Source organism: Triturus cristatus, chromosome 4_1 (genome assembly GCF_964204655.1).
Source record: "Triturus cristatus chromosome 4_1, aTriCri1.1, whole genome shotgun sequence".
Taxonomy (NCBI): Eukaryota; Metazoa; Chordata; class Amphibia; order Caudata; family Salamandridae; genus Triturus; species Triturus cristatus.
Window position 1 is genome coordinate 132,147,116 of NC_140585.1, and position 26,018 is coordinate 132,173,133.

General features: G+C 47.9%; 1 long non-coding RNA gene across 2 annotated transcripts; it reads left to right on the forward strand.

Moving 5' to 3' along the window:
• The first annotated feature begins 9,477 nt into the window (after positions 1–9,477).
• Positions 9,478–13,864, forward strand: LOC146847657 (uncharacterized). 2 transcript variants are annotated; one of them, XR_014981149.1, is made up of 3 exons: positions 9,478–10,144; positions 10,222–10,296; positions 10,437–13,864. It is a non-coding gene; the product is annotated as an uncharacterized LOC146847657 (long non-coding RNA). The 2 variants fall into 2 exon arrangements; XR_014981148.1 differs by having other exon boundaries at positions 10,377–12,461.
• Positions 13,865–26,018: the final 12,154 nt, after the last annotated feature.

Sequence of the window (26,018 nt, forward strand, 5' to 3'; positions counted from 1 at the left end):
TTAGTAATTTTGCAAAAATGCCAATTTGGAAAAAACAGAATTCTAAAGACAATTTACGAGTTCTGTTGTGTGATCTAGTGGTAACCAAGTTAGTCCAACAAATGCAAAGTTGTATATTCCACCGCTGATCCACCAATGTAGGAAGCTGGCTCTGTATACCAAAGTGAGGTATAGTGTGCACAGAGTCCAGTGGAACTCCAAAGGTAGGCAGAGGTAAAAGTAGATAGCACCTTTCTCTCTATTTGTGGTAGTGTGGTCGAGCAGTAGCGCTGTATCAGAGGGTAGTATTAAGCATTTGTTGTACACACTCAATCAGCAAATAATATCACACACTCAAAGACTGAATTCAGACCAATGGGTTTTGTATAAACATTTTCTTTTAGTTCTTTTTTTTTCTAGAACCAAGCAAGCCTGGCACAGGTAAGCAATAAATACTTTACAGTAGTAATGCAGTTTGTCAACAGGTTGAATTGCAATTGTATGTGCACTTTGATTTGATTACAATTGAGTTACTGGTAATGCAATGCTTTTGATATACTGCACATATACTTTGTATAGGCTTTTTAGTAGAATGTCAAGTAGATTACTTTACAGATTACTTTTATTACCCAGTGCAGTACACCTGGATACTGCACTGGGACATTTCCTGTAAACAGGTAAGTAAAAGCGTTTTGGTTATTTAGTTACAGTTTTAAAGGTTTTCATAGATTTCTCAACTCCACACTAGAAAAACAGTCAATGTTATCCTATGGAGGAAAATAGTGTTATCGATTAACAGGTAAGTACTTTGTAGTGGGACTTGGCATTCTGGGGTTAGACTCATGGGTCCACCACGGTCAAGGATGCACTCTTGTTACACCCTCAGTGGCACTAGGGCAGCCGGGTGCGGAGTGGTGAGGCACAATGTTATCCAATGGTGGAGAGGGGGCCTCCGGTTGGGTGGCTGCTGACGAGCCGGCCACAGGATGGTGGGAGTAAAGCTCCTGGATTTAAGCTCAGGGCAAATGGGGGTTTGAGCCAGCACAAAAGGTGCACCCTCAGCGGCACTGTGGCGGCTGGGTTAGGAGCGCTGTTTTGATGTTGGGAGCCCTGTAGCTTTCAATGGGGAGTCTCCGGTTTGCAAACTCACTGCAGGCTCTGAGACAAAGGTATTCTGGGTGCGAACACCACTTGGATAGAAAGCTGGGATGCTGGGGGTTGGTTATGCACTGTCGGTTGGGCCACCTAAGGCCGTGGGGTGTCAGGTGCAGGGGTGCCTTTTAAGGTCAGATCTTCTTACCCGCTCCAGGTTGCTGTTGGGGTGACCTTCCGGTTTGATGCTGCAGGCGTCAACTAGAGGCTTGAGGCAGGTCAGGGGTCACCGGATCTTGGGTCAGGATTGCCAGGTAGACCTCCTCTTGGTGTTGGGCCACTCGAACTCAGGCCGTGGGCGTCGGGTGCAGACTGGCAGACTTTGGTGGAGTCTATTGGTGAACAAATCTGGTGTTCTCAGGAGACAGAGTCTTTTCTTTTGAAGGCAGGGCAGGTCCTTGGGGTTCCATAGGCTGCTGGCTGCAGGACACACTGGAGTTTCGCTTCTGCAGGTTCAAGCAGGGGACAGGCCGGTAGGGCTGGGGCCAAGTCAGTGGGCGTCCTCCTCTTGTTAGCTTCGTCACAGCTGTTCGGTCCTTCTTCTTCTTTTCCTCGTCTGGTTTCTTGTCTGAGGAAGTAAGGTTCAGGGGTGCCCCTAAATACTAGATTTAGAGGCGTTGCAGGTAGGTAAAAAGGTTAGGACCAATGAGTCCCTTCCCTGGAGTGGGTACACCCCCTATTATGTAACCCTCCAGTGGGAAAAAAAGAATTCTGAGAACTGTATGGTGGATTTTTATCATTTTTGGTCTTGTTTGCACAGATAAAATATTGGTTATTTTTCTAAAACTGATGTGGTGTCCTTTTGCAGTGCTTTCAATGTATTACTGTTGGTTATGTGCAAATGCTTTACAAACTGCTTCTGAGATAAGCCTGACTGCTCGTGCCAAGCTACCAAAGGAGTGGACAGGGGTTATTTTAAGAGTGTAACTCCTTTGCCCTGACTAGGTAGAAGGGTCCCTACTTGGACAAAGGTCTACCTCTGCCAACTAAAGACCCCCATTTCTAACAGTATGGCAATGCCTCTCGCGTAGTTGGAGTAAAGTGATGTGTGGGTCTTGCCTCACCACGTAGAGTGCAGCCCCGATGCCATTGACTATGTCAAGTACAGTTCCTGTAGGAATCAGATGTCAACCTTATTTTTAGTGAGGTATAGGTTGACCAGGCGGGCTTTTCTGTGATCGTTGAGGCCCTATATGTTCTGTGTAAGGCATGTTGTGGGATTCATGACACCGGAGGGTGGGCAAATGTGAGCAGGAAGCATGTGGATAATGTAGCAGATAGCCGGCAAACGATGTTCCCTGGAGGAAAGAAAGAAGGGAATCACATCAACAACAAACCAGATAAACATCCCCCTACCACCCCAACCACTTCAACCCAAGCCCAAGGTTAAGGCAAAGAAATGGAGCCCCCACCCCAGAAATACCTTCTAAACTGAGAAGTATCAATGGAAAACATCCTTAGAGGTGGGGAGAGGCTGAGCAGACAACTCAGCAAAAGACACACAATTGATGGACGGAATGCAGAACAAATCAAAACCTTCACCCCCAGTCAAGAGATCTGGGTTAAATCCATCATTCTTTTGCTCACCATGCCACCCCGGTTTAGACCTGGCCATATGCAAATCAGTCTTGACCCTATCCTTCATGGGAACCGTCCAGCCCGAACTGCCAAGCCAGGTCCTCTTCTTTGAGCTCCATATCTTATAGGTTTTTTCCCCTAGAGCGGCCAGGCGAGGTTTCCAGCCACAATTCCTGCTCTGTCTGCCAGATTGGGTGCTTGCCCTCAAAGCAGACCTTGAACTGTCAGGCCCATGGCTACAGAGCGAGGCAGGGAGAGTCAGATGCTTGTGGGAGACCATGGGCAGTACCTCGGCGGCGAACAGTGTGGACAACAAGTAGATCAGCTGACCTCTTGTCAGGCACTGGGGGTCCTCCTAGAGACATGCCCCAGTCCACAGTGCAGACCGTTGGGAGCACATATGAACCATTCATAGTCACCAGAGATAGATGATTGATGGCTAGGTAATTATAGTGTATGAAGTAACATTTCTTCTTTGTGGGATATATTAGGAAATTGATTTCTAGAGTTAATTGTGTTTTCTTTTATTTTGCTGGTCTACTTCCTTGCCATTCCTTTCCCACTACTCTATCCCTCACTTGACTGCCCCACTCTTCTGTACCTTTATGTTGATCAGAATTGGGGATGTCGAGAGGTGGACCCACTTTGCATCGTACTGAACTTGAGGATCACTCGCACAATTTCGATCTCTGACAAATTATGTGAAAAAATAGATATGTGATTATCCAGATGCTTTGTTGGTGGTAGGGGGGATTGTAATGAAAAATAATCTTTGAAAGAGTTTGATGTGGCTATGAAAAAGCTGCAGCTAGCATTAAACATTCCCAACTGTAGTTTTTGGGAAAGTCTCAGGGAAGTAGAGGTGAAGGTTCTGCCCTGCATAGTCCAACTGAATCAGATCCATGTGAACGGTCGGAATAATGACGATATTCCTGCCACGAGAACCTTTAAATATGGTAACAGCGATTCACCCTTTGACTATGTGTTGGTTCCAATACACCAGTTCTGTCGGGGGAAAAACTTTAGAGTTCTTGCTATGGGGCTAGTGACCACCTTCCCCTTAGCCTGGAGTTTAAAGATACGTGTTTGCCTTATCCAAGTGCCACCTTGTCTCCTGAGGTAGTCTACCATAACAGAATTTGAGTTCTGATTATCGAAGATGTACTGCTGGCTCTTTCTTCAATTGAATTTGAGCATTTAGACCTGGAGGCAGGTCAAGATGCGCTAGATTGGTGTTATAGTTTAACAAAGCAATTATTAGCCCACTTCAAGCTGGCAATGGGGGCCCTCATTCAACTAGTGGTACAAGAGGTAAGGAGAATAGTTGTTATGGTGATGATTTTCTGGAGGGTTGAAGAGCGGGAAACATGAGTCATCAATGCTCTTAAGTTAATTCCAAGTGATGTCAGCTTAAAAATAGCCATGGTGATTTTTGAAAATTGCTTTTTGAAATCTATGTGCCCACGAAAAGAGAGAGTTTTTATAGGGTAAATTGGGAGCTAATACTAGCTGCCATTGCCGATAAGAATAGTAAGCGCTTCTGGCGGCTAGTGAACTCTGTAACTCTCTCATCAGCGTCTTCCCTTAAGGCACAGGTGAGTGAGGAAGATGTCTATACCTTTATTTACTCTCTATACAGTGGTGGAAATTCTGAGAATTTGCCTGCTACCCGAACCAGCTGAATTGGAGGCAGAAGAGATGCCAGTAATTTTGTCCAAATTAATCGGTAATAAGAAAGACTCTAGGGCTGGCAGCCCTGATGGTCTCTCATCTGTGATAATTAAGAATGACCCTTGGAAGGCCACTGCGGCCTGCACCATCCATACTCTACCAGCACTGCCAATGGCAGTACCAATATAGCACCTAACCATCACACTCTTACACGTGTGACAAGTCAGACTATTTCAGGCCACACAAAGCTATAATAATGGCATGAAATGATAGTATTATTTATTTTCAATGAATATTGACTTAATAAGCCTGATTGTTGTGCTCATCTCAAAATTAAAAAAAGACAGTGCCACCATGTGATGGACTGTCACTAGAGCCGGTTCTAACAATTATGTGCCACTGCCCAGCAGCTGAAACCACTGGCACAAATTAAGTACTGAAGCCCAATTCGTAAAAAAGGCAAATGGATCAGCCTGCTAACTATCGTCTGATTTCTCTCCTCAATATTCCCTCTAAACTCTTTGGTCAAACTAGAGGATTTGGCCTAATGGCTAGGGCGGTCGACCTTGAATCTGGGGAACTGGGTTTGAGTCTCGGCAATGACGCTGAACATCCTGTGATTCTGGGCAAATCACTTAATCTCCCTGTGCCTAGCAAAAAGGAATGTGTCCTCATGTAACACAACTGGTGCTATGTAAAGCGCTCTGATACCCGATAATGGATCAAGTTTGCAATATATAAAACTCCGTAAAAAAAAGAAAAACACCTAGATGCCTGGGCTGTTGACACTCGACTGATCCCTGTGGAGCAAAGAGGCTTCAGACCAAAGCATTCAATGATGGACTACCGTCTCAAGCTGTGGGGAGTCGCAAGGAGGCAGATGAAGTTGGTAGGTAGCAATATGGAGGGAGGAATACAGAGGCTTGATGAAAATACCGATCTCACTGGAGTGGGATGTGTTATTGGAAACGTTTAAGGCTACACCTTCTAATATAAGGGTATTGTGCAAACCACCTGACTCCCTGGGCGTCCTACAGAAGCAAACGCTATAAAACAAACCTGGTCCAGAATATGTCTACATATACTTGGTCTTGTGGCTCTCGGAGCAGGAGACGAGGTCAGGTGGAATTGTACTGTCTATAGACTCTTAAACAGATATCAGACGAGCCAAGCAGGGGAGGGGAGAAGGAGGAATAGTTTTTTCTTGTTGCACTGTTACAATCATTGAATGCAAAATGTGGCAACTCACATGCATCATTGGCTTTTATGCAGGTGCCAGGACTCTTACCCTGGCCTTTACCATCTATTGTAGTCCTGACTGAGATACGAAGCCTAAAGTGAATGTAGAGATACTTGTGCAAGTGCGTAACATTATGGGCCAGATGTAGGTAAAGTCCGTTTTGCGAGTCCTTAATAGCGACTTTTACTGAATCGCTATTAAGGACTTGCAAAACAGAATGTATGTAGGAATCGCAAATATAATTGCGATTTCTTCATATTCCTTAATTGTGAATTGCAAATTGAGATTCGGAATCAAGGAATACCTTCCCATTCATGGCCCATAGGAATTAATGGGATTTGCGCAAGCAATTTGCGAGTAACCAAGAGGTACTCACAAATTGCATGTGCAATTTCAAGGGTGAAAGGGTTCCAAAAGGACACCCTCTTGCAACCCTGAAATGTGCGTGTGTGCACATGTGGCGCACATACATGCCCATAGGGCATGTATGTGTGCCACATGGCACTTTGAAATCTCAAAGTTGGTGGTAATTTGCGATTCCTTAAGGCAATATCGCAATTTGCGATGCCTACTAGCATCGCATTTACGGAATCGCAAATTGCGATTCTCTAAACACTTGCGCACAATAAGGAATTTGCTATTCCTTATTTTGCGAGAGGGTCTTTGCCTACCTACATTGCACACAGCCAAATTGCGATCACAAACGCTGAAATTCTGCGAATTTCAGCATTTGCGATCGCAATTTGGCTTCCTACATCTTGCCCTAAATCAATAAACTTTGTTTAGAAAAAAAAGAACCGTAGCCTGGAGTGCGCTGGCAGATGCCAAAGCCGTACTTTTTTACTTTTTGATCAAAACTGGGGTCCTTGGAAATAAACTGTCAGTGCTAATTTTCCCTGAGATATTGTCAATTCTCCCCAGCAAGAGGAACACTTTGACTGTAATTTTAAACTGCTTTGGAGTCCCTGACATGCACCTTGAAGGAGGCACAACAGCTCAAACCAGTCAAATAAAGAGCACACGCAGGCAATGTGCTATCGAAACCTGCAGCAGGAAGGATCTTCAGTATCTCAAGGTTAAGAGTTCAGTTACCCTCTTTCTAGCATCTCAGGAGAGTACAGACCTCTTCCCGTACTTATATAAAATCCCAGGTAAGTTTCTACGATGCGAAATTCTCGGCAGTGGGTGAGAATTTACCCTGGTTGGTGAATACCAGGGCTACAAACAGAAATAGCCGAGAACCACGGCCAATGCCCCTGTGAGCAGGTTAGGAAATATTCAGTGAGCCACCTATTGATGGACTGTGTAGTCCTCTTTGAGGAAAGGAAGAAGATTCCCCAGCCTGTTTTTAAAAAGTATTGGATACGATCGAGAGAAATGGGTCTAAACTTGATATGCAGCCTCAGATATCAGGATGTAACAATTGCAACTGGTCGCTACATTCGTAAAATCACACCATACCATGATAGAGTTCCCTCCTTTTAGTGTTTTAAGACCTAGGTTGGCACTACCCTCAGGTCGGTAGTGTTAGGTCTCTAACTGGTAAGCAGTCATGTCCCTTTAGCAAGATGAAATAACTGAAACAAGAATTGGAAGCGGGTGTGAAAGGCCTATGTGAGGTTTAGCTGCAAGAGACATGGCAAGTGCATTTCACTGAAAGTAAAGTTGGATAGGATTCTATTTAAAGTTCTAGTAATATGCATGGAAAACTGGGCTAAAAGGAGCATGATGGAGAACTTTGGGAGATGCATGTTGAGTTTGAAAAGGGTATGGAATGGTGACCTGGTGAAGGCTAGGAAGAGGGGGCTGAAGATGTATGATTAAATGAATTGGCCAAGCCATGAGGTGGCTGTTTGTTATGGGTCAGAGAAGAGAAGACTTGGAAGTAACTTTTGAACAGTGGAGCTGGTAGAACTATGGAGTACCACCAACAGTAATTCGTGAATGTTCCGAAGGAGAGATGGGCATGGGTTTTGGTAGTAAGAATTGATGTATGGAAGAGGTTACCGGTGAGAACAGGACACTGGCAGTCGATGTAGAAGAAAAATAGGAGGTAGTCTTTAATAGGTATGGACAGAGTGTCTGATGGGGAGTCTGGAAGGGACAAGGGATGGTGGTCTTCAAGATGAATGGAAGTGGAGTCTGCAGTAGTGACTTAGGCAAACGGGGCTGCAAAAAAGCTTGAAAAGGATTGGTTGCCAAAGTCCCTTGGCCACCCGTAAAGCAAACAAAACTTAATGTTTGGAAGGAACAGAATGCATTTTGTTTCCTAATCGGCAAAGAGCTTTTTATTTTTACGTTCATGCCTTGTATTCACCATACTTCATATCAACTGGAGGATGCAACAAGAGTGGCTGACACATGCTCCGATAGATCTTCAGGTGACTCCCCATCAGCACCAGGAAAACTGTGACGCAGACTCTCATCACCAGCCAACCCGACTGCGGCAATGCACTCTATGCGGCACAACCTCTGAACTCATGTGAAGGACTGGGCAATTTCTAAGACCCAGCGGTGCCAGGGGACAACACCCGAAGCCTTTGGGATTCACCTGTTTTGGCGTACTTAACAAACAGAGACACGGGACTCTTCCTCTGGCGTCAAAAGATCGTCTTTAATGACTGCAGTCAGGAACAGAAGTCACAGAAGTATCATACGAGATAGATTCTAAGGAGACTGCTCGAATTGTACAAAGCAGGTCACTCTTTAAATACTGAATATTCTGCTTCGGGCAAACATTCCTGCATACTTACAATAATTCCTGTTTTCTGTATTCCAGACAATAAGATCTCACAATATCACATTCCCATCTCCAGGTGTCCGGCCTTCAATCACATGTTTCTGACATCCCTCTATTGAAAGGCTGGTCCGCCCCATAATAAAATTGGTCACCTCCTCATCATAAAAGGCTAAAGGGAAGTGTAGGAACAGATGCAGAAAATAGAAGAGTCAGATAAGACATATTCGTAGGCCAATAAAAGAAGCGTGGTCTATTGTGTCAGGGTCAGTAATCAGGCAGGACAGGACAGAAAACCAGTATGGCGGGGTCCGCCTCAGGCAACAGGGTCAGCTTTCGCCAAGTCATTCAGAGTTTGGCAGAACGCGCACTAGGGACTACGTGCCCTCGAGGTTACCTAATCAGGGTCATTGTTCGGACATCGCCCATTCACTGACTATGTGAGGGCAATGATACAAAATGGACGTCGTGCACGAAATGGAACCCGTAGGTTCGAACACAAGAATCAGCAATACATGACGAATCCTTCAGTGCAGTGTTGCGAAAACGCTTACTTTACATTAGACTCATTGTTTGCAATTCGCTAATACCAGAAGCGTCACGGTACCATTAGTTCAGAAACATGGGTTCAGTTTTCACGGAACCTCACATGCAAAGATTCCAGATGAGCCAGAATGCAGCAGCTTGGCTGATCCTCAACCTGCCCAAGATGACACACATCACTCAACACCTGAAAGACCTCCACAGGCTCCCTGTCCAGAAGAGATGCCAGAGTGGGGTCTCCAACCTTTTCTGTAATAATGTTCAATGCAAATCAACCACAGCTACTAATGTGAGTGATCCGATAGTGACTACCCCTTACAAGATTGTCAGCAGTGATCACATCAGTACATTAGGCAGGGATGCCAGCAGTAAAGAAAAAAAAGCACTTAATTTAAAATACATTTGCATGTTTAATATATAACAGCCCTTCCTGCAATCCCTATAGCATCAACATTGTCAGGATTCACGGACGTCAAGCCTGCCTGGCCTACAACCCCCAGAAAGCCTCCAGATGAAGGGGCAGAGTTGCGTCCTTAAAAGATCGCGACACGCACGAGAATACGTGCGTGATTCCTGATTGCGAGTCCATCACTGATCTTCCCGTTTCCTGGAGAGAAGTCGCGGGCGAGAAGCCTCCTGTTTTTTCCCCATGTCTCGGAAGGACGAGACAATCTCTGACTGTTCGTTTCTGCCAAGGGAGGGTTGCCTACCCCTGTGAAGCAACCGCGACGTGACCCTTCCTGGACTTCAGCTCCTCCCACCAGATAACATTAAAAGTGAGATAAGTAACACGCTCCGAGGCAAGAGCGGGTCTCAGCGCTAGCAGTTCCGTGACATTGGCATTATTTTACTTCTGCTTACAGGAGCTCCGAGGCAAGAGCCTTTACCCGCTAAGGCACTTCATTTTTGTTGCATTCCTTTGCATTTGGACCGCACAGAAGCAGGAACCTTGTATTGTTTTGAGCACTTTTTCCCCTTGAGATATTGACTTGTGAGCGGCTGCCTTCGTGCTCAGTGAACAGTAACAGAACTATCTTTAATGTTCGTACTTCCTCACCTGTTGTTTCTATGGGAATAGCAAGACTATGGTGCATGAAACCATACGGTATTGAATCCTTGAGCAGCAGTGAAGCTGTAGAGTACTGTGTATTTTTTGCCTGCAAGACTTTGGCTCTCCTCTCCAGCAACCAGCGTCATAGGCTCAGAAACCTAGGGAGCCCTAGCAACCCCATTGCAAAACCTTGGTGGGTGTTTTTCCAGGGGGACCTGAGATTCCGAGGTGCTTTGATGGGGAGTTAATCTATGTGTTTTACCTTTGTAGTAAATTCCAGTATGATGGAATACCATCCTAACAAGAGAGAAGAGGAAGCCTGAATGATTGTGGTTCAAAATCAAGGTATTGATCTATCTAGCGAGACTATATGAGAGTAGTGTTGCATGCCAGTGTATTTCATTGTGGTGTCATTTGTATTTCAGATTCTAATCCCTGTGTTCCCTTCCTACCCTTCCCTCACTTGATCGCTCTAATACTCACAGGCAGCTGGAGAGCTACTGGTAGCTCACGATCTACTCGTCGGAGACATCTTTGCCAGACCCATGCGTAGAAAGCTCTCCACAATCTAGGACCACACTACATAAGCCATCGCATGACCTTCCACCAACCTGCCAGAAACCTTTGCTCCACTAACCTCGCCCTCGCACAGACTCCATGCATCTGCTGCAGCCGTTCTGGTGGACGCCCCTTCCCTCACCTTGCTGCCAAAGCCTGGAACACCCTCCCTCTGCACCTCCGTACCTCACCATCCCTGAACCACTTCAGGAAGGATTGATTGATTGATTGATAGTTCTAACAAACTTCATTGAGAAGCTCTATTGTGTGTTAAATGCTAAAGTCTATTCTTGCCTCGTTGCTTTTTTTACTGAGCTTTGTGTGGACGTAATAAGGGATGTGAAGTCTACTCATTGCTCTCAAGGTAAAGGTCACACCAACCAAACACAAATGACTTGAGTGATTTGTTATGAATGAAAATAAATGAGGCCAGTTAATGTGATCTACATGAACTTCAGGAAAGCCATAAAGACCGTTTCACATGTGAGACTTATAAACAAGTAGATGAGCCTTTGGATAGAAAAATATATAAATGAATAGTATTAGGAACTAAATGAGTGTGATTCCACAGAGAGGATGGTATTCGTTCTGATAAAAATGTAGCATCAAGTCAGAACCATAGGGATCAGACTTCCCTTTTACACTCTGCAATACCTTATTACATGGCATTGCAAAGACCCTGGCTGTTAATGCAGGCTTGCTTGTAGACAATATGAAGACAACTGAAGCCAGGTCTGGAAACAGTGGGGCAAAGAAATGGTGCAGCGTAGTGCTGCTAGCAATGTAGCAGCGCTGCGCCATTTAAAAAACACAGGGATCCGCAGTGTTTACAAGAATACGGCACACCTGTGCTTTCCCTTGCAGTGGGGGTAAGAAAAGCGCAACACAGACATCCTTGTGCCATGGTGCAATGGTGCCTGCGTTGCAGGGATGATTCCTTGCAACTCAGCCAGCTTTGCACCATGGTGCCAGGGTGTCTGTGTTGCAGGGATGATTGTCTATGTGCAGGAAGGGACACCTTCCTGCACATAAACAATCTTTAAAGACAATTTGCTCCTTCTGTGTGTGCTGCACACAGAAAGAGCAAAAACGAAGAGTAATAAAAGTATATTCCTCGTTGCGACAATCTAACGCCTGCTCTTCAGTGGCGTTCGTTTTTAACACTGCCTCCGATTTACAAATCCTTGTAAATCTGGGAGAGAGTCAACAGGCAATGGGTGTTGACATGGAACGCCCATAGCAACACCCATTGAACGCCCCTTTCATGCAGATTACTGTGTGAAAGGGTACGATATTTTGCAAAGCGGCATTAAGCTACGCAAAGTGGCTTAATGCCGCTTGGTAGATATATCCCAGAACATTGCACCACAGGAACATTCTAAAAAGTTACGCTAGTGTCTGTAATGATCTGGAAGAAGGTGGTAACCCTGACAGAGTGAGGACAGTGAACATTGCCTTGCTTGCAGTACACATCAAATGAGAGCTTCAAACTCTAAACATGTTGACCCACGAAAGGATGGATGAGGGAAATATTAGAGACTGTCACATATCCCTGGACCGAATAAACACAGTTAGAGGGGATATATCATTCAGCAGAAGAGGATTTTTGCCCAAAATGACACCACTATGACTCAAGAGGGCTGGGCTTTGCAAATAACAAGAGAAATTACAAAAAACTTTAAGGGCCCGATGTACGACCCAAGAATTTGCGACTCGCAAATTGGTGGGTCTTACATCAGTGTCTCAGACACTGTACAACAGCGTCTCACACTGTTTGCGATTCCTAATGGGGTCGCAAATTGCATGCCTCATTAATATTAATGAGGCAGGTGCAATTTATGACCCCATTAGGAATGGCTAGCACTCACAGGGATGGTGGCCTGCTGGGGTCAGAAGACCACCATGTATGTGACTGCTTTTAAATAAAGCATTTTTTTTTAATGCAGCTCGTTTTCCTGAAAGGAAAACGGGATGCATTAAAAACTTTTCAGTTTCAATTTTTTAAGGGCAGGAAGTGGTCCCAGGGAGCACGGCCTGCCCTAAAAAACATTTTTTTGTCTCATTCACAAAGGGAAGGGGTCCCCTGGGTACCCCTTCCTCTTTGTGAATAGTTTACTACCTACTGCAAGTAGGTGGTAAATTGCGAGTGTTTTCAAAACATTCATGTATACAAATGCGAGTCGCTATTAGGAAGGTACGCCCTTGGTACGCCCCTTCCTAATAGCAAGTCACAAACCTCATTTTGCAAATCGGTAAAATTTACGGATTCGCAAAATGAGGTTTCTATATGTTCATACCCTAAATTGCGTTTGCAAACGGGCCAATTGCCCATTTGCGACCGCAATTTAGGGTCGTACATCTGGCCCCCTAATATGAATGATTGCGAATGCATAGAATGTAGCTATCTGGTGAAAACGATGAAGCCCACAAATGACAGGGTGCCTTTTTTTTCTATTTACAGGATCCAACATTGCAGTCTCACAGGCAAGAAGAAGGTGGTACTGCATTATGTTGCTTTTGTTCTTGTGGGCTGTAGGGGTTCAGTCAGATTATTGGTTGTCCTTGCCAGATTCAGTGCACACTTGTTACTGATAATTGTTGCCACCTCTAAACTGTACCTGCCTCCTGGGATGCCCGTCTGCCACTTACTTGCCTTCATGTGTGCTAAATATCTATCGACGTCTTCAGTTAACTGCATAAGTGCAGGCAAACGGCCACACACAACTCAGAGGGCATAACAGTGGGAAAGAGCTGCAGACACCACACCACAGACGATGCTGTGTTCAGAGCCTCGGTGCTTTGCCTAGACACCACACACAGAGCTAGGCCATGTTACACCTTTTTTGTTTGCCAATTCTACTCCTGTTTTAACCTGTGGATGGCACTTCCTTCTTCCTCAGACTGGTCTTCATCTTTCTGGAGTTTCAACAAAGATGAAGGAAGGTCTTGTCTCTATGTTGCTAAAAATCATGTCTATGCAGAATGAGCAATAGTGGCTTTTCTACTGAGGATATGTGAGGTGCACTGCTTTCCCCATACCTTGACTTTCCTTTTGTCTGTGTTTTCTAGGCATTTCTTCTGCTTTTGCTGAAGAGACAAAAAAGGTAAGCAACAGCACCTGCACATTTTAATGTCCAAAACATCAAAGAGATTGGACTGTTGCATCATGCCAATACACAATGTAAGATGCTTATAAAAAAAGCAACACACAGCAGAGATATTTGAAGCAAGAAGGAAACAAAGTGTGGAAGGGAGGGCAAAATGATATAAGAAAGCTAAAACATATTTTGCTAATTACAAAAGAATACATTCGAAAGTTTGTAATGTTTTTTTTAATAAATCTTTTTTTATTAAACAGTCTCGACATAATGGTACAAAATTCACAGAATCAATTTAGGGTTACAGTGAAAGCAAGTTACATAAATGACAGCAATTCAATTATATTGGAAGTCACGGAGAAGGAGGATCATCATCATCAGTTACACGGGGAGGGGTACATATCCCGCCCCGGTATGTATTCCAGGGGGATCAAGTCTTCGACCACTTGCGGGGGCAACCGCTGGCCACGTATACTGTCTTCTCTCTTAGCATGCACCAGTCTAAGTCTTTCTCCCAAGCTTGAACTGTGGGCGGATGTGGGGCACCCCAAAGCTGAGCGATGTTTCTCTTGGCAATCATGCATCCGAGCGTGACCCAGTTCATAGTATAGGCGGTGAGGTCGGTGGGCCGCCAGATGTTTAGGAGGCACCTGGGCGCCTCCGGCCTGACCGCCGCCCCCAGTACATCACTCATGACCTTATGGATGTTACACCAGTATTCCTGTATTTGCTCACAGTGCCACAGTATATGCAGGAATGTGCCTATTTGTGTGCAACCCCTCCTACAAGAGCCATCCATTAGCCCACACATCTGGACCAGCTGGGGACCCATTACATAAATTCTATGGAGGATCTTCAACTGCACCAATCTGAGTCGTGCTGAAATAGCGACCGTTTTAGGAGAGGAAACCGCTTCCTGCCAGGTTTTGTCATCTAATTCTATCCCATCCTCAGTCCATTTTTCTCGCAATTTCAATAGGGGGTCATCGATATTATTGATAAGTTTACGGTATGTTAGGGAGATGACTCTGTCGGGCAAGTAGCCTTCGAGCAGTCTGTCTTCTAATGGAGAGGTGTCTGATGGAGTCGAATCATCTGGAATTGATGCAGCAATGAGTGTCTAATTTGAAGGTATCGATAATATTCTGAGTCTGCAAGGGCATACTGTGTTCGTAAAGCGTCAAAGGATTTCACGCCCCCATTGCACCACAGGTCTCTGACATGAGAAATGCCTATTAAGTCCCATTTATCAAAAACCTTTGAGTTTCTCATATAGCCTAATTTTTGCGAATCCCACAGAGGTGTGGCGAGGGTCAACCTGTTTTGCCAGCCTAGTGATTTAGTAGCAGAGTGCCAAATTTTGACTGTGTGGTCAGTTGGGCCCGTAAGTGGGTATTTAGTTGGTGTAGAATACAATGCCCTCATAAAGGTCCCGGTGGGCAAGAGCCAGCGATCCATTTAGAACCCTGGGTTATCAAGGCGACCATACGTGCAGTTGTTAATAGCCGTGAGGTGTGCGGCGCAGTAGTATTTTTTTATGTCTGCAAAGCCGATTCCCCCGTCATACCTACTGTCAGTTTTTTTATAGCAATACGCGGTCTCCCTCACCATAAGAGATCCCTAAGGAGCCCTTCGACATTTTTGAAATAGGAGTTCGGGACAAGGTCAGGCGAATTCTGTAGAGCATATAACAACCGGGGCAAGGACGTCATTTTAAATAATGCCGCTTTGCCCAAAAGTGAGAGCGGGAGTGACTTTCAGTGAATTATGTCGCTTCTGAGTCGCTGCAGTGGGGGGAGCAGATTGCGGGAGTACCAGACTAAGGGGTCGAGAGAAATAAATATGCCTAAGTATTTGAAGCCTTCTGAGACTATGGGAATCAGACAATTATTGGGCAGTGGGGGAGCAGTCCCCCATAGGACATACAAGAGTGACTTTTGCCAATTAATGCGAAACCCAGAATACCTGCCAAATACATCCAATATATCAAAGGCTGCTATTAAGGATCTTTTCGGGGATGTGAGATAGAGGATAATATCGTCCGTATAGAGGGATATTTGGTCCTCCCAGTCAGCCGACCAACGCATGCCACGAATCATAGCATCCTTACGGATCCACTCCGCAAGTGGTTCAAGAGCCAGGGCGAACAGTAGGGGAGAGAGGGGGCACCCCTGACGGGTCCCTCGGCTGAGTGCAAATGGCTCTGACTTCCTGTTGTTTACAACTACCTGAGCCATTGGCGCGCTGTATAACAGTCGCACCCAGCGGCAAAAATTTGGCCCACATCCTAGCTTGACCAGCACCGCAAAGAGATAGGGCCACTCCAGTGTATCAAAAGCCATAGTGGCATTTAGGGAAACTATAATGGCGTCCTCACGAATCATCGGTACTCTGCCCAAGACTCAGTGTAGTCTTCGCAGGTTGAGGGCAGTGTTTCTTTTGGGCATGAATCCCGATTGATCTGGGTGTACTAGATCACTTATTACCTTGATCAGTCTAGTGGCTAATACTTTGGCCAGAATCTTGGGTTCCGCATTCAGTAGCGAGATAGGTCGATAGGAGGTGCACTCCCTCTTGGGTTTTCCTGCCTTGTGGATTGTGAATATAGTGGCTATCCTTTGGTCATTTGGCAATGTGCCCTGCTCGAGGCTGTCCTCGAACATAGATTTGAGGTATGGGGCCAATTTATCTTGTTGAAGTTTTTAGAGCTCAATTGGAATGCCGTTAAGGCCCAGGGCTTTCCCTGAGCGTAACGGCCGTATGGCTGTAGCTATTTCATCAGCAGTGAGTGCGCTGTCCAGGAATGCATGATCTGAGTCTAATAATTTCGGGAGAGAGATGTCTTTTATAAGGTCAGTAAATTCTGCTTCAGGATATGGTGCTACTGAGCTGTATACTAGGAAATGTGCCGCAAAGTGGTTGGCTATCTCTTGTGGGTCTGTCACTTGGGATCCATCCAGTCCTTTAAGTTTGGGTACAAGTCTGCTGGCTTGCTACCTTTTGTCTAACCAGGCTAGCAATTTGCCAGCCTTATCTCCCCAGTCATATATCCGCCCCAGCTTATCCTGTCCCATTAATTTAGCCCGGTCGGTAACCAAAGCTCGGTATTCATCCTGGGGTAGGCGGAGGGAGTGTAGAGCTTCAGGTGTGGGGTCTGAGGTAGCTTCTTGCTCGAGTCGATAAAGCTCCTGTTCTGTGTCGGAGATTTCTTTCATCTTATCCTTTTTAGAACCAGCCACCAAGGAAAGGGCCTGCCCTCGGACCACCGTTTTAAAGGCTTCCCACAATATTTGGGGGGACTCAACTGTGTGCTCATTCTCTATAAAGTATTCGTCAATGACTTTGATTAGGTTCTTCCGTATTTTGGGGTTTTTGAAATACCAGGGGTTTAACGGGGCAATCCGTCCCACTTGAGTCTGGTCTAAAACTACATGAGCCCATAGAGGGGAGTGATCAGAGATACCTCTGGCCAGGTGTCGGATTTCATGAAGATCAGTGATTTGTGACGTCGGGACAAGTATGTAATCAAGACGGGATAGGCTGTTGTGCGCCCCTGAATGAAAGGTGTGCTGTGTCTTTTCTGGGTTGTATGTCCTTCAACCATCCATTGGCCCCATTGCTTCCAGAAAGCTGGGGAATGCGTTCGCGGCTTGGGAAGTTGTGCGAGGGGGGTGTCTAGCCAGAGCGCCTGACACTATTGAATTAAAGTCCCCTCAAAGCACTAGATTTCAGTCAGGGAGCTTTAGGAGTTCAACGCTTAGGTCAGTGAATGTCATACACTGCATCCCCGTCGGGGCATATGTAGAAATAAAGGTGATTAGCCTTCCCTCCCAAGAGCCCGTGACTCCCAACATATCTGCCCCGGTCGTCTGTAAGAGAGGAGTTGAGTGAAAAGGGAAACAATTTTTTTTGCATGATACCTACTCCCCTAGAGCTAGACGTGAAGCCCGCGTGGGCCACCATCGAGTATCCCCACCTGTGCATTGCTTTGCATGTGTTGCCAATGAGGTGCGTTTCTTGGAGCAACACAATGTCTGGCGATAACCTCCTAATATACTGCAATACAACACTTCTATAGATCTTGTCCCCCAACCCATTAACATTCCAACTTAAGATTTTAACTTCCTTTTTATGCTGCACTCCCATTGATAGTTAAACAAGCCCCCACTAGTGGGATGAAGTATACTTGTCGTACCGTCTAGATAAAACAAAAAAAATCAAACAAAATATCAAACAATCCCTCCCAACGCCCCCCCCCCCCCCCACCCTGCTCCCCTGCACTCTGGGCTCAGAACTGCCCATGTTACTCAAATGCAGAGTGACTGTCGCCCAACTATTCTAATGAAAGAAAGAACACACCGAGGGAGGCCACAGGGACCCGTTGACCCCCCCGCCTACAATTACACTCTTTGCTGCGGATAATGCCAGATATTCAGGTCTTGAAGTATGAAAGTTCCCAGGGCTTCGGCACAGAGTTCAGCACCCACATGGGCCGGGCGCCGACGGCCTGTGGCGCAAAAGTGGCGAAAGCAACGTGACCAAAGTCAAATCAGTGATCTGTGGAGTTCTTATCCAGCGAGGCTCCAAGGCAATCTAGCCAGTCAAAGGCCAGCTCCGGGAGGTCAAAGAATTGAGTTTTTCCATCAAATTCCACTCGCAGGCGTGCAGGGAAGAGCATGGCGTACTTGAGACCCTTGTCCCTCAGTCTGCGCTTAACATCAAGGAAGGATCGCCTCCGCATCTGCACTGCTCGGGTGAAATCGGGGAAGAAAGGGATTTCCGAGTTGTCCAGTTGGATTGGAGGCGCAACCCTCGCCGCCTGAAGGATCGTGTCCCTGTCCCAGTAGTTGAGTAGACGAGCCAGTATTGGGCGGGGGGGCACTCTATGGGCTCTCTCAATGACAAACAGTTTAGAAAGGCCCTTTGGTTGCAGCTTCGTCGTGATCAGTTCCTCAATGAACAGGTCTACAGAGGGGCGCTCCGATTTTTCTGGTACTCCAAAAATGCGGACGTTATTGCGTCTCAGGCGTCCTTGATAGTCGTCCAGTTTGTCCTACGCATATTGGCGGAATGACTGAAATTCTCCAATGCTCGTTTGAAGTTTTGAGGTGTCCTCCACAAGGCCGGTGGTAGTAAGCTCTAACTGTTTGACCTTCTCTCTATGTTTCGTAAGATCTGCTCTGATCAATGTCACCTCTGAGGAGAGAGAGTCAATAGATGTGCGGACCCCTATGATGGCTGACATTAAATCCTTCATTGTAGGTTCAGTCGGGTCCTGTTCAGTTCCACTCTGAAGTTTGTCACTATTCCCCCGCCGCTCAGCCAGGTCTGCCTTCAGGCAGGTAAATCGGTCTAGCTTGGCCTGCTGGGACACTCGGGAGCTATTAGCGGCGGCCATGTCAAGTCTTTCTACTGATTATTTGAATGAGACCTCCGGTTAGTCAAAAGATGGGGTTCTTACAGGTCCGGTTCTCCTGAGGTCTTCTTCCAAGGTATTCGGCCCACCGTGTAGACACGCAGACAGCTGACGGGGACCGCGGACCAGACCCCAACGTGGAGGGAGGAAGCTGCCCAGAGCCTCACCGTCTATGGAGGCGATGTCCTCGTGGTGATATTTGCGGGTCGCCGGAACCGTGGGGTTGGTAACACAAGTAGACTGTACAGTAGGGTCCAGTAGCTCCCCCAGCACAAGAGAGCCGACAATCCCAATCAACAGACTGAAAGCAAGGAGGAGCGGTCACATCGGCTCAACCATTCGGGTCGAGAAAGCGTCAGAGGAGGGAGGGGAAGCGGAGCAGGTCATCTAGAACGGCCACTGGCATCTCCCTCATTATTTTAATTGTGGAAAGGTGCCCGCTTCGCACTCACCCCACCAGGCCCCCCCGGCGACACTCAGCTGAAGTTCCCAAAGGCAGTACGGAGGTTGCCTCAATTGTTATGTCTTAATCCTGGGGGTCTAGAGCCACATCCGGCCCCACTCGCACCCCACACTCCTTGGGCTACCGGTGAGCCAGAGAGGTCCTCTAAAGTCTGTGCTGTTGTGTGTGCGGTCGCGGACGATCACCGCGCACCGCACCCAGTAGTTTCGGCCTGCCTCTGGCCCAGTTCTCAAGCGAGACACTTCAAAGCTATGGCAGCACCCCCCTCCAAGCGCCGCTCCGCATATCGCGATGCCCGTGGGGGAGAAAGACAGGAAGGGGGCTGCAGACCCCTCCAGTAGCCGTATCAGTCGCCCGCGAGTCTACAACACAAGGGCAGCAGGGGTTACCTCCTCCCCCCTCCGTCCCTGGAGCACGATCCGGCTCCCTCTCATCGGCGGCGCCTTGGGCCTCCACCGTAAGCGTGCCCACTACCTTCTCCTCAATGTGTCAGGCCACAGCATCCGTCACCGGAGGGGGGGGCTCAAGGCCGCTCCTCGAGTCCCCCGTCGATCCTCCACGATCCTCCGAGGTCAGGGGAGGGGGCCACACCGCCGTCCACAAGCCCCTCAATGGCAGGCCTTCACACCCGACACCCCGGTCTCATCGGGCGAAGGCCCCGACTCACCGATGCGGATATCTCCGGGCTACAACCTGCGATTTCGTCCGGGGGAACCTCGTCAGGTACCGCTCGTGTTCCGGTTATAAATTCAGCCTTTAACAGCGAGATATGTGTATCGGATCTGCGTGGTAGGAAAGGAGGGTCTCGGAGCCGCTCAAACTAGCAGCCATGTTGGTACGCCGCGAGACCACACCCCCCTTAAAGTTTGTAATGTTGAAATTGTGGCAGGAGCAAGAGGACAAGATAAACCGGACATGACAGGTTTACTTTTAGCTGATTGCACACAATAATTATTGATGTATTGTACAAAAACATTTGTGCAGGCCTGACAGGGATAAAACATTGGAATTTTGCATGCTGCTAATCGATTAATGTAAATTGTGATAAAACATTAGAAGTGAACTTCCAATGAAATGTTGGGTTTAAAAAAATGGCCCAAAAATGTATAAATGTGTTCATCTTGAGGTCCTGAGACATGAGTGCAGTGCCCCTGAGGTCAAACATCTAATTAACGTCAGGGATGCATAAGAAACAGGGATTCAAAGGACATACATCAATTCACCGTGAACCTCTCATTCTCCCCCTGAGTTACTCACAGAGATCGAAGCAGCCTGAAGAGCCTGGGACAAGAGTCGCGCCTGCTGTCATTGTGCAGAGTTTATCATTCCCGAACCAGGCAGTACCAGGGTCTCGAGCACCATCAGGGATTGGAAGCCTGTCCTGGTTGAGCTCAGTGACTGTGAAGTTGGGGTGCATCTGAAATGCTGTGTGTAGGATGTCCCCAGACTAATGTTATGGTGAGCCAGCGTCTTCTGATGGGTCTGACTCCCCTTGAGTGGTACATTGCTGCTATGGAGGCCCTTCTGCAGGGATGCTTGTCGGCAATGTAGCAGCAGAACTTCTGCGTAACGTCATTCTTGGGAGATAGAATGTTTAATCATCCAAGATTTTGAAATCATATGTTACGCTCCCTATCAACAGACATAATCCTGGACCTGGGTCATGTAGGGACCAAATGGACCAATGGTCACCACAGACAGCATCATTTAGCAATGGTGACGAGCATTTGAATGCACGTGCGACTGCGGGCACATGGGGTGGATGCAAATAGCAAAGAATTCACAGAAACAAGCTGTCGCATCCATGTAGCACCAGATAAGTTACTAATGTCTCATCCTTTTACTCACCCACCGTGCTCCACGACTTATGCTTCCGAAGCAGCTCTCAAATACATCCCCTGTCCTCTCCTACCAGGTCACAGCTGCCAGCTGTGGTGTCAAAGTATGCCCCGGGAAGAGATGACAGGGCTACTGTGGGGTGCAAGTAAACTCTTTATTCAGAGGGAGAGTGGCACGCATGAATCCGATGCCCCCTTACATTCCTCGCGCTGCCTTCAGACTTCCTATCAGGCGCAGCGCGGGTCATGTGGGTGCAGAGCACTAGACTGCAACACCACATATCTCCCCCCTTTAACAACATCACAAAAGGCCTAAGAACAAGTGTCCAAACTACCTGAACTGCATGAATGATGGGTCGTGCGCGTAAGCACTTATACACATATTCTCTGCATGGTGATGGTGGCCCCTCACCGGAGGAGCCCCTGATATCTTCGTTGCCCGCTTAGGGTGGGGTCACGGGAGGGAGGGAGGGAGGGAGAGAAGGAGGGAGAGAGAGAGAGAGAGAGAGAGAGAGAGAGAGAGAGAGAGAGAGAGAGAGAGAGAGAGAGAGAGAGAGAGAGAGAGACCCTTGTGGCGGGTGCTGCGGGTAGAGGTGGTTGAGGCACCCTGGAGTTCTACGTGGTAAAGTCGTTGAATCTTCTTTGTCACACCACTCTTCTGCCTGTGCGGGTGAGTATGCAGGAGGCCTGCTCCTCGTGTGTTTCCCTCTCCTGGAAATCATTGTGTGAGGTTGATGCCCCTTGCCTTATCCCTGGTACATCAGTGTCATCGGGCGCTTAGGGCAGTGTGTGCTGTGGTAAGGCTGCGTTGTTTCTTTCTTTTGCGGGCTTGGTGCTGCCCCCTGTCCTTCCTTTCGGGCCGCCAGACTCTGAGCTGTTGGTAGCTATGTCGTCGTCCATATCCACCATCATCCCTTGAGAACGTGCCGCGGAGGGGTTCCGTTAGCCTGCCACTATATGACCTTGTTGCACTTCGCCATTCTGCTGTGTGACCATACTTTGCCATCGCTCAGAAGTGGTGAGTGGGAATACAGTTCTCAGACTTGTTGGGGTGGGCTGAATTTGCTGTCCCCTTTCTTGCCGAAGTGGCCCAATTTCACTATTACCCAGTCCCCTTGGGCTAAGGAGACCGCTCGCACTCCGTGCGTCCAGTCGTAATTGTCCTTGTATATCTTTTGAGCTTTCTGTATGTTGCTTCTAACCACTACTGGTGACCAGCGGCTTTGAAGTTTCAAGTCCATCCACGCCAAGTTGTCTCTTGTAAACGGCTCCCTGCCACACTGGATGCGGAACGGGCTGTACTCAGTGAGGGTAGGAGTGATGCGATAGGCCCACACGGTGTTTCTGATTTCCGTCTCCCAGTTCTTGCCCGTGCCAATGGCTGCCTGGACTAAGCCCATGATTGAACCGTTCTGCTTGGCCATTACCAGCAGGATGATACACTGGCGTGTGTTTGTTCGGGATGCCATTTCTCTGGAGGAATGCTGTCCACTTTTCCGAGGTGAACTGGGGGCCATTGTCACTGGTGAGGACTCTTGGAATACCTTCCATCAAGAATGTGTTTGTCAAGAAGGTGATGACGTCGTCGGTGTCCACTTTTTCGCGGATCTCTACTTCCAGCCACTTGGAGTATCTGTCGACAAGGTCGATCACGTATTTGGGTACTCCCCACGAGTCCAGAATGGGGCCCAGGATGTTCACTGACAATTCTTCCCATGGGTTTGTGGGCATGTTGAATTCCCCCATCGAGGGTCTCAGCATTGTGTGTGCTTTGTCGGCGTTAACGCAGTGTGGGCAGGCTTGCACAAACCTTTCCACATAGTTGTCCACTGCCGGCCACCAGTATGACTGTTTCACTCTTAGTTTGGATTTGACGATGCCTAGATGGCCTTCCTGTGGTATGGTGAGGAGGCGGTCTAGCACATCCTTCGGGGGAATTACTTTATCACCCCTGAGGAGGAACGCGGCATCGTCGCTGAGGGATAACTCCTCGCGCACCTCCCAGTACTTCCTGAGATCGCCCTTCAAGTGTTTCTTCTCGGGCCATGGTGGTCTCCTGGTCTGCTGTGAGCGCCACTTGGTATTCATCCCAACGGTCAGAGTGTGGGGCGTCCTCCATTGCAGCAGACCGGCTGAGAAAGTCGGCTACTTTGTTCTTGTGGCCTGGCAGGAATTCCACGTCATAGACGAAGTCTAGGAGCCGGGATGTCATTTTGGCTATGCACGGGGTGGCTTTGGCATTCCTGCTGGATGTGAGGACTTTGATTAGCGGCTTGTGGTCCATGCGGAGCGTGAACTTGGAGCCCCAGAGGTATTGTCGGAATTTCTCCATGGCCCAGATGGCAGCCAGCATCTCTTTTTCAAGCCGATGGTGACTTCCGTGCCGTCCGTGTCGCGTTGCGACAGGACTGCTCCCAATCCCTTCTCGCTGGCGTCAGTTGTCAGGATGCTGGGCGCGGAGCTGTCGAACCCTTGAAGTAGAATGGCTTCGCAGATGTCTTTTTTGATAGTCTCAAATTCTGCATCTGATTCCACCAACCAGTGGAACGTGGACTTGTCCTTCAGCAGCTGGCATAAGTTGTGGGTCTTGGTTGCGAAGTTCTTGATGAATTTGCTATAGAATTCCGCCAACCCGAGGAATGATTGGACTTCGTCCTTGGTGCTCGGTTTGGGCGCCGATCTGATAGCTTCAATGCTGGCTTTCTTCGGGGAAATTCCATGTTCGCCGATTTCGTGCCTGCGCAGGCCGAATCTGCACTTTTCCAGTTCAGCGGTGAGGCCATTGGTGGAAAGAGTGTGCAGGACTGTCCTAAGTGTCTCATAGTGTGCGCCGACTTGGTCCTCCTCATTACTGGGATGTCATCCTGGAAGTATAGGACATCGTGGCAGTCTTTGAACAGCTTATACATTCGTTTTTGGAATACTGATGCTGCGGACGCTAGCCCAAAGGGCAGGCGCCGGAATCGGTAGCAGCCGCATAGGGTGATGAACGAGGTAAGCTTTCTGGATGATGGGTGGAGTAAGATCTGATGGTATGCGGCGGTAAGATCTATGGTCGAAAACCACTTGATTCCGCTCGTTTGCGCTAGCATGTCGTTGATGCGTGGCAGCGGGAACTTATCGACTAGTATGTTTTTGTTTAGTTCTCGAAGGTCGATGCACAGACGCACTTTTCCATTTGGTTTGCGTGCCACCACCAAGGGCGGGAGCCACTCGGCGCTTTAGATGGGTTCAATGACTCCGTTGTCCTCCAGGCGTAGTAATTCGAGTTGCACGGCTTCCCTGCAGTTGAAGGGGATATTCCGCACCTTGTGACTGACGGGGACCGCCCGTCTTTAAGCTGCATTTTATGAGTGAACTTAGACAATTGTCCAATGGTCCCACGAAGACTTTGGGGAACTCTTCGCAAAGTTTATCCACGTTGGGGCTGGGGCTTTCGCGTGTCATCAGTACTTGCATTTTTTCGCCGGGGTTGAGCTGGATACCCAGCGCTCCTTGGTCGATCCACCCTAGGACCGAGGGTCATGTTTCTGCTACGTACAACTTGCCTGTGGTCTCCCACCCCTTGAACTTAAAGTGGAGTCGTCGGAATCCTACCATGGGAATCTTTTCACCTGTGAAGGTGACCGGATGTACATCCGTAGGGTGTAGGTGATGCCCTAGTGTGCTGGCAAAATCCTTGTCCCATATGTCCCTTTTTATGATTGTGAATGGGGACCCTGAGTCCGCCACCATGGATATCTGGATCCCTCCTATGAACATGAGACAGGACGTTTCCTCCTGGAGGTGCAGTCGACGCCCAACACCTGGTCCTCTATGCACAAGATGCAATCTTCGTCTTCTTCTCCTTCTTTCACGTCGGGCTCCGAGTCATGCATGACACACTTGACTGCATTGCTGCGGGGTCTCCGCCTGCAGACTTTGCCGAAGTGTCCAGTCCCGCCGCAAAAGGAGCACTTGACGTGGAAGGCAGGGCATCGTTTGTCATTGGCCATATGCGTCTGGCTGCCACACCTGTAGCAGGAGCTTCTGGAGTCCTGGGATGGCCGGGACGGGTCCTGTCGAGGTCCTCGTGGGTCGTCGGGCAGACTTGTGTCCTGTGGAGGGGCCTGGTTTGTCTCTGGGAGTGTCCTTATCACTTACCCTGCACACGTCGGTTTTGTGTCCTCTTTTTTTGCAGCCGCGGTGCATCTTTTGGAAAGTTCAGCCTTTTTGACGATCGCGATGATCTCATGGAGGAGAGCCTCCCCACTCACACACAACTTCTCCTGCATGTTGGTGTTGACCGTCTGCATTATTATCTGGTCCCATATTAGGTCGTCGTGCAGAGGCCCGAACTTGCAGTTTACAGCCAGTTTCTTGAGTGCTGCGACATAGTCTTCCACCGTCTCTGTGTCGCTTTGTTTGCATTGAAAAAAATTGTATCTATCTATGGCTATGCAAATGACCGGTAGGTAGTGGCCGTCCAGGTCGTCGAGCGCGTGTTGGAATACATCTTCATCTGTGGCTGCTCTAGGCTTCTTGACCATGTTTTCATACACACGTAAACCCCACGGTCCGAGATTGTGAAGCAGTATCTTCTTCCTACGTTTGATGGAGAACGCTTCTTCTCCTTCATCTTCCAGGGCCTATAAGTAGTTAAGAAAGTACCCCTTCCAGTCCGCCTGTGAGAAGTTGGCATGGTATATGCTGGT